Genomic DNA, 9,486 nt, shown 5'->3' on the forward strand with positions numbered 1-9,486 from the left:
GGCCTTGTTAATTATACAGGTTATAACCAGGTAACTGAAACTGCTAAAAGAAAAAGGACGCTCAGATATAATGGGTACAAAAACCCATTGCTGTCAAGCTGATTCCAAATGCAAAAAAGCACTTCCCGTGCTAGGGATGAGAGCACAAAGGTAAAAGGTTGGAATTATTAAAATTTAGAAATATAGAGAAGAGAGTTGAAATTCAGTCCTCTTGAGAGAGGAACATAATGGGGAAAGAACCCAGACCACAGAGGAAGAGCTGCTGGCTGCCTGGTGCTGGTGTCACTGAACTTGGAGGAGGGATCCCACGGACCTGGGACCCAGACTTCTGAAGATGGGCTGCTGGGTACTGGTGTCTGGAGGTTCATGAAGAGGCAAAGGAATGGTGAGGAAGGCACAATGAAGCTAGTTCTGTAAGTGTCGGGAAAACTACAAGCTGGATTCAGCTGCTGCTATAGTTAGGACCTGCTGTTGCTGGGGTAAAGAGGCATTTCTGGGGTGATGCTTTTAGAAGCCATAAGCAGACAGAAAACACCGCATAGAAGCATCTCCACTTTTAACAGGTCTCAACACAGAGCCATCCCCGAGACCAGCTCTACCCCTGTTTCTCTGGTTTGCTTATCTAAACCAATACATTTCTCCATAGTTGGCTTACCCTTTTTCTAACAAAACTTCTGTCACGTGTAATCGGGAGAGTCCTGATTAAAACAGAGAAGATCCAAATATTAACAGTAAAGCAATGGAAAAGAGGCAAGGTAGATAGCACTTGGCTGGGTTGGGAGGAAAGGTGGGATCAAGTAAGGCTTCATGGAGGAGGTGGCATTTAAAGTAACATAGAGCTCTCACAGGTTGAGATGTGAGATATGTTCTAGGCAGAGGAAATAGCATCAGCAAAAGCCCAGTTATCAGGAAGAATGGAATGTGCTTGGCGGAAGGAGGCCAGCTACACCAGAGAATAGGAAAGAAGACTGAGACATCCCTCCCACCAGTGGGTGCATGGCTGACACTTTATCATCTCTCTCATCTCAGCTCAAATGTCACTTCCTCAAAGTAATCTTTCCTAACCACGCTGTCTGATGTCCCCCGTTTTCCCTATCATATGCTTGTTTTATTGAACGCACAGAACTTATTCCATGTGCAATTTTCTTATTTATTGTTTCATTGTTCGTTTGTTTTCTTTCACTTGAATTATTTCTTTAATTTGTTGTGGTAAAACATATGGAGCAAAAAATGTCATTTTAAACATTTTAAAGTGTACAAATCAGGCGCATTAATTACAATCACCATGATGTGCAACCATCACCACTATCTATTTTCAAAACTTTTTCATCAACCCAAACAGAAACTCAGTACCCATTAATCAATATCTCCCCGTTTCCCCAGCTCTCAGCTCCAGCAACCATTAATAACCTTTTGTCTCCATGCATTAGCCTATTCTAGATATGTTGCATAAGTGGAATCATACAATATCTATCCTTTGGTGTCCGACTTATTTCACTCAGCATAATGGGGTAATGTTTTTAGAAACTGTAAGCAAGGTTAACCCATGTTATGGGATCTCCTATGTACTGGAAAGAGCCCCTCACCTCTGGCTCCAGAACTAATAGCATTTCATTGTTTATCTGCCTCCTCGATGGAATGAAAACACTCTGTGGGAAATATCCTTGTCCATTTTTGCTCTTATCAAATCCCCAATGTCCACAAAGAAGCCTGAGCAACAAACGATCTTAGCAAACGAAGCTGGAGCCAAGCACATTCCATTCTTTCTGATCACTGGGTTTTGCTCATGCTATTTCCTCTGCCTAGAACACATCTCCTCTCATCTCTACCTGTGAAAGCTCCATTTTATTTTAAATGCCACCTCCTCTATGAAGTCTTACTTGATCCCCTCCTCCCCACCCCCAGCCAAGTGCCACCTACGTTATCAGTAGGTAAGAAAGAACTGGACATAGATTGTCAGGCTATGATGTTAGGAAATGCATCAGGTATGAAGGAGGCAGAGACTGTGCTCGGGGACAGGGGTGGGGAGAACAGTCTAGGAGGGCACTGAAAACAGCGAAGCAAAAGGCAATGTTCATTTGATTGAGTGAATAATCTGTGAGTTTCTGAATCTTCCCCCAGGTGATCCTTCACAGCAAAAGATGAGTGAAAAATGGTTTGTAACTCTTCCTTCCCTGTATCTCTCAGCGCCGGCTGCTCTGCAAAGACTCTCATCTTCCTTCAGATAATGTTTTGTAGCCATAAAACCACACATGAATGGTGTCTTTCAGATGAATCTACCACAGCTGTTTTTCCCCAGGTAATGGCTTTGAAGAGAGGACAGTAGCAAAGGCTGAAGGCTGCTTGATCAGATCATGAAAGCAGAGTGATCATGAAAGCAGCAGAGCCCATGCAGAGCAGGCTGCCCCACCCCAGGCATCCCTGAGTCAGATCACACCAGTCTTATCTCCTCCCACACAACTACTTCTAGCGAAAAACACTCCCTCTCCCACAGACTATGTTCACTCAGCCTTTCATTGGCTTGTTTAGGTTTTCAGGTGTCCATACTTGGTATATAGATGGTGTCATGCTGTATTATTTTTAACTCGTGTTTTCTCTCTTATCCTTAGGACTTGATTTAGTCAAGTTGAAGGATTCAGTACAATAAAAACTGTGAAATTCAGAATCTGTGTAAGGAGGAAACCTGTTAGAGAAGGAAAACTCAAATATTTTCCACTAACAGAGCATGATAGAGAAGTGGTAAGACTGTACCCTGTCAAAGGCAGAAAACTTGCAAGACCTGGAAAAACAAGGCAATCCCATGAGCTCTGGCTCTCAGAAGTTTCACCGTACTAGTTCATTCATTTTCACTACTGTATAGCTTTTCCCTTGAGTGTGTAGACCACAAATTATCAGCCTTTGTACTGATGAGGAACATTTAACTGATTATTTTGTGTTTTACATGCAATGCAACGTTAGACATTCTTCCAAATGTCTCCTTGCGAAAATTGAAATATTTTCTCTAGGGTATAGAGCTAGATGAAAATGCTTGTTCAAAGGCATATAATGAATATTCAACTTTACAAAATATTATCAAATTGCAATAAAAACAATTTTGCCTAGTAACACTACCGCCAGCCGCCTATAAGAGCTCCCATTTTTACACATTGTTACCAACTGCTTGGAATGGTAGAAATACGGTAAGTATAGCATGATACGTCGTCGTGTTAATTCACATGTCGCTGGCAGTTTGAGAGGTTGAGCATGCTCTCCTATTTTCACCAACCACTGTGTTTTCTCTTTTCTGAATAGCATTTTCATATACTGTGCCTATTGGCCTCTTGCCTTTTTCATTTTGATGTTTAGGAACTCTCGGTAAACTCGATAAAATTATTTATCAATTTTATTCATTGTAAATACCCCAAACCTGTGCTTTGTATTTTGATCAAAATTTTTAAATTTTTCTTAATAAAGTCCAATATTATTTTTATGGTATGTTATGTGTAACAAAAGAAGGTAATGAAACACTTCTATCTGATCCAGCAATGCTCTTAAATTATTCTGTGCTGCTTTCAAACAGACACCTCAAAAGGCAAGGCCAGTGATTCAGAACCCAACTGCAAAACAGAATAACCTGGACACTTTTTAAAACATGCTGATGACCAGACCTTACCTGCCGAACTTTAATTACTGTATTTTTTCTGAGGTGAAGCCTAAACATTAGTAGTTTTTAAAAGCTCCCTAAAAGAAAAAAAAAAAAAAAATCTGTTGCCATCAAATCGATTCTGACTCATAGTGACCTTATAAGACAGAGCAAAACTGCCTGCCCCATAGGGTTTCCAAGGAGCAGCTGGTGGATTCAAACTGTCAACCCTTTGGTTAGCAGCCAAGCTCTTAACCAGTACACCACCAGGGCTCCAAAAACTCCCTAGATGATCTAATATCTATGAACCACTATGCCAGCCAAACGGCAGGTCCCCAAAAGTCTTCATGAACAGCTTCAGTGCGCTTCAATTGCATGTCTCTTAAATCACGAAGAGGTAGGAAAGAGTATTTAAATAATTTATCTCATGTAGAAAAAACTAACCCCTCCCTTTTTGTTTCAAGAGGGAGGTGCCCCACCAGAGTGTAGGCTGTGAGGCAACAACCCCCAGATTGACCCATGAAAACAGCCGATCAGAAACATCCCTCCCATCCCACCTTCTCTTTCAGCCAGCACTTGTTTGCTCTTATATATTACCTCTCTACAAACAAGATAAAGTGCTTCCTTAATTTACATATAAACTCTTCACATCTACTATGGGTGTATGGCATAACAAAAGAAGATTTATTAGTACAATAAAACAAGTACTACATAAAAATTTAAATGCATGTTTTGGGGCATTCTTTACATAGTAATTAAAAGAGGGGTGACAGTAAATGGAACGAAATTGATAACTCTGGATGATAGGAATCTAAAGATAGATGAGAGATAGGATCCAAAATTTGGGAGGCAAAGGAAAATTGCAGAGGTTAACCCTAGAAGACAGGGCCTCTTCTGTTAAAAAGAAAAATAAACAAAAAAAACTCTGTGCAAATTAAAGGCCTCTTTTCCTCCAAAATTCACCCCCACTTACCTCAAGTGACATCTTTTTGCAGTCAACATCACAGCAGCCTTGCTAGAGAGGGACAGCCTCTCTGGGTGTTCATCTAGCCCTTCGCCCACCTACAACTCTCACACGTATGGACTCTCCAAGTTACTAAGCATTTGGATTCTGCCACCCATGAGCGTGAAATCAGGTGAATAGATAAGTTTCTTGATTAGGCAAGAGGAAAACCAGATTCCTAAACCTTCCTCAGATCTATTACTGCACTGAGCCGTGAGAGGCACAGAAATGTGCTATGGGAATATTCATGGGATAAATTTTTTACTGTTTAACAACCTACTGGACCTGAGTGGCAACTCAGAGGGATCTCTCCCAATGAAGGGAACACAAACAGTCAAGGGAAGCTTGTAGCATTAGCACAGTTATCACCAGGTAAATATTTCTTGGGAACAAAATATTCATGGAAAAGCATGAAGAGAATAGGGGTAGAGAACACAAGTCTGTGTTTATCAGCCATACTTACTGATGCTCATTCCAGGAGAGCAAAAAGAAAAATAATAATAAAGAACCTCCATCTCTCTCTCTCACACACACACACACACACAGTAACACATGGAAGATGTCACTTTGAAGACTAAGGTGCACCTGACCCAAGCCATGGTGTTTTCAATTGCCTCGTATGCATGCAAAAAGTGGACAATGAAAAAGGAAGACTGAAGAATTGATACATTTGAATTATGGTGTTGGCAAAGAATACTGAATATACCATGGGCTGCCAGAAGAATGAACAAATTTGTCTTGAAGGAGGTACGACTAGATACACCTTATAAGTGAGGATAGCAAGACTTTATCTTGCTTACTTTGGACACGTTATCAGAAGGGACCAGTCCCTGGAAAAGGACCTCATGCTTGGGCAAGCAGAGGGTCAGCTAAAAAGAGGAAGATCTTCCATGAGATGGCTTAAAACAGTGGCTACAGCAGTGGGCTCAAACATACCTACCATTGTGAGGATGGTGCAAGATGGGCAACCTTTTGTTCTGTTATATATGGGGTCAGTATGAGTTGGAGCCGACTGGTAACACCTAACAACAGCAACAACAGATTCAGAGTGGGCAGAGCACTAGTTGCACTCTTGCATCATCAATCCACACCCAACCATGTCGTTCTTTGTTTTACTTCATTATTCTGGGAGAAATCTGGGGACAGATTGGCTGGCTTCAAACCCTGGCCCTGCTATTCACCAACCATAACATTTGAAGGCAATTTACTGAGCTGCTCTGTGCCTCAATTCCCTCATCTGTATAACACAGAAAATAATGACATCAAAGCCGGTGATTATTTCTTGTCAAAGTGAAGAGATAATTCAAAACTATATGGTTCTATGGAGCCCTGGTGGCACAGTGGTTAACAGCTCAGCTGCTGACCAAAATGCTGGCAGTTCAAATCCACCAGCCACTCCCTGGCAGTTCTACTCTGTTCTATAGTGTTGCTATGAGTCAGAATCGACTCGATGGCAACCGATTTTTGGTATATGGTCCTATATTCAAATAGGCCCAAAGCAGACTTCTAGGTCTTCACTTGCCAATCGTGTGAGCTCAAGCAACCTCCCTAACTAACCATGGGCCACCAGGGCCCCATATCATGTCTAGCACATAATAAATATTCAGTAAATATTGGTACTGCAATGTTTCATGTGCAGTATAACACTGAGGAAAAAATCACTAGACTGGAAATCAGGAGACCTGAATTTTAATCCCCACACTGAATCCTAACTGGATAGCCTTGGAAAAGTCACCTCTCCTCTCTGAGCCTATTTCTTCAGCTGTCAAACATGGCTTGAGCTGGAAGATCTCTGGAGTTATAAAAATGGCATAGGGGTGGTATCTGACCTCCTCTAACTTCACAGTGTGGAAGGAGAATAAAGATCAACGGCCCAAGGTTGATTGCTATGAGGCGGAGGTCAGACATACTTCCTCTCTCCAACCTTTTTACTTATTCTGACACCAACTATCCCTCCCACAGCACTCTCTACTTCTCTGCTGTGTTTGATAATTTGTTGCAGTGGTCACATAGAACTCACAGACCTACTCACACTTATGGGGTTTATTAGTGAAGTAACAGGGTACAACTTGGGATCAGTATCAACTTGGAAGTAACAGGAACAATTTAGGATGCAGTTCCTCAATCAGGACAGCTTCGTCTTGCTCTCTGCTGCTGGAGCCTTCTCTGGCAAGTGTTACAACTCTTAGCAGCGTGGGTCAGCAAGCCTCACTGCAGCCATCTCACTCTGGTCTCCTGGTTCCGGCACCTCACCCTGCTATCACTCTTGCTACTGCTGTGCCACCTCTCACTGTCTTCTGTGTTACAGCTCCTGTCTCCTGGGGCTAGGAGATTCTCAGTGCAGGGATCCTGGGCCCAAAGAATGCACTCTGCTCCTGTCTCTTCTTCTTTGTGGTAGTCAGGTCTTCCTTCTCCTCTGGGATTGGCTCCCTTTGAAGCCTAGCAGATGGCAAAACTAACCTATACTATCCCCTCTTTAGGGTTCCATACACCTTATTTGCATGGACTCACCCCCACAAGGGTGCCATACACCTTACTTGCATTATTAGCAAGCTATCCAATCCCCATGGTGGGCCACAGGCACCTCATTTGCATACTCCCACCCAGTCATTGTGTCAGAGTCACAACGACTATGGTTAGAAGGGCAATATTAAGTAATTCATTGCACCGCAGAAGTCTTTTCCAGTTCTGATGTTATGAATTTCTTTCAGCAAAGCTGTCATGTTTTGTTTGCCATTCCTGCCGGCCAATTCTCGTGATGGTCCATTTCTTGAACTTTCTAGTATAAGGCCATGGCTTTTTAGCACTGATGTTCTACGTAAGAAGGACAGCACTAACTTGTGCTAAAGCTCATGGTTTGTCCAGACAAACACAGTCTCCTAGCCCAGACAGACAAAACAAAACAAAACAACAACAACGACAAACAAAAAAGACACACACCACAAGCATCAAATAGCACAGGGTTTTGCTCAACTTCTCCTTACCCAGAGTAGATGTTCAGTAAATTCTTGTTAATAAGTGAAGGATAAATGGAAGAACAAATACAATGATAAACCCCAACTGCCTGCAACTTGTCTCCTTGGCTTTTTGAGGGGAACACCATGCTATTCTTGGATGATTCAAAAGGAACTGGTGTTTCCATGGCACCAGAATGCTACACTGTCTTGTTTTGTTTTCAGGATTGAGGAAACTGCCAAAGGCAAATGGTCAGTGTAAGGGTAATGTTTACCGGCAAAAAAAAGAAAAAGAAAACTTTCTATGTTTCCAAACTCTACAATAAAAGAAAATGAAGCTCAAAATTGAAAGGGACCAAGTTCCTCTCAGACCTCCTCTGTCTTTTATCCTTTTACCTCTATGAGGTTCCCAGACCCTCAACGCCTCTTCTTTCCCTATAATATCACTACGGTGCATAGGAAATAGATTAAATTTTAACACATTAAGAGAAGATCTGCATGCTACCTGAGAAACTGGGAAACCAGGCATCAGCCTGGGATTGTACTAGGCATTTTTCCTCCAGCTACATATCCAACTGCTTTCTGTATACCTTTATGGGAAAATTTGATGGATTTCCCTTCACTGGTGTTCCTGTATACTGACATTACTCACTCTGTTGGTGAAAATTCAGTCAGGAAAATGAAGCCACTGCAAATATTGTGGGACGAAGTGCTTACTAAAGAAACTATAGAGTTTTCATACAAGTAGGAAGAGCTGGGGAAGTGAAGTTCTAGAAGAGGAAAGTCAGAGGATCAGAAAAAGCCACAGGTCAACTTCAACTGTCCTCTAGTTACAAAGGCATGGGCTCAAATTGTTCTAAAGTCATGCCAAAGTCTACCATAAAGTATCAAGCGGAGGTCTGTGACTTCTTAGGAATAAAGGAAAGAAGAAAAGAGGAAGGGAAGATGGGAGGAAGAATTCCATTCTAGCTGATGAGTCTGATGAGATTCGAAGGAAACAGAATGTTTGCTTTGGACATACATCAGTGATAAGGACTCTGATGAATACATTCACCTTTGATTAAAACTCATACCAATATATCAACCTTGAAAGTCCTAAGATTGGCTTCAAGTCTCTTTACTTGGACATGTCTGCTATATACCTTCTCCTCACTTATCGACTACCTTGTTATCTGACATTTCACATTTACGACAATAGTAAAAAATATACTATCTGACTATTTTGCACATTGATGACGTATGTCTGGCAGTAACAAACACTGAGGTGTGAGGCCAGAGTAACGCTGGCTTTGATAATTAAGGTTATATGTCAACTTGGCTGGGCCATGATTCTCAGTGGTTTGACAGTTACGTACTGATGTCATTTGGCAGTTATGTACTGATGTCATTTGGCAGTTATGTAATAATGTAGTCATCCTCCATTTTGTGATCTGAGGTAGTCATCCTCCATCTTCACATAATGCCAATTTCATATAACGACCTGGTCTTTGGAACATAACCACGTCTGTAAGTGATAGTCATTATATTACCAATTTAAAAAAAAAAAAAAATCAAGATTCCGAACAGAAAAATACTTAAAGAAACAATTCAGCATTACATACTCAAAACACAGCTCTATAAAAATATGCATACTTTTTGATGCAGTAATTCATATTTCAGCATTTTATCCAAAGAAAAATGTCAATGATAAAACATTAAAATGTATTATTACAGCTTTGCCACACAACACCAAGAAAGCAGTGCTCGGAGCAGAGCACATCCTTTGGACCTCAGGTTCCTGCGCTGAGATGCTCCCAGACCAAGGGAAGACTGATGCATCACAAGGACCTTCCTCCAGAGCTGATAGAGAGAGAAAGCCTCCTCCTGGAGCTGATGCCCTGAATTTGGACTTGTAGCCTAATGGACTG

Source organism: Trichechus manatus, unplaced genomic scaffold (assembly GCF_000243295.1).
Source record: "Trichechus manatus latirostris isolate Lorelei unplaced genomic scaffold, TriManLat1.0 scaffold00007, whole genome shotgun sequence".
NCBI classification, from domain to species: Eukaryota; Metazoa; Chordata; class Mammalia; order Sirenia; family Trichechidae; genus Trichechus; species Trichechus manatus.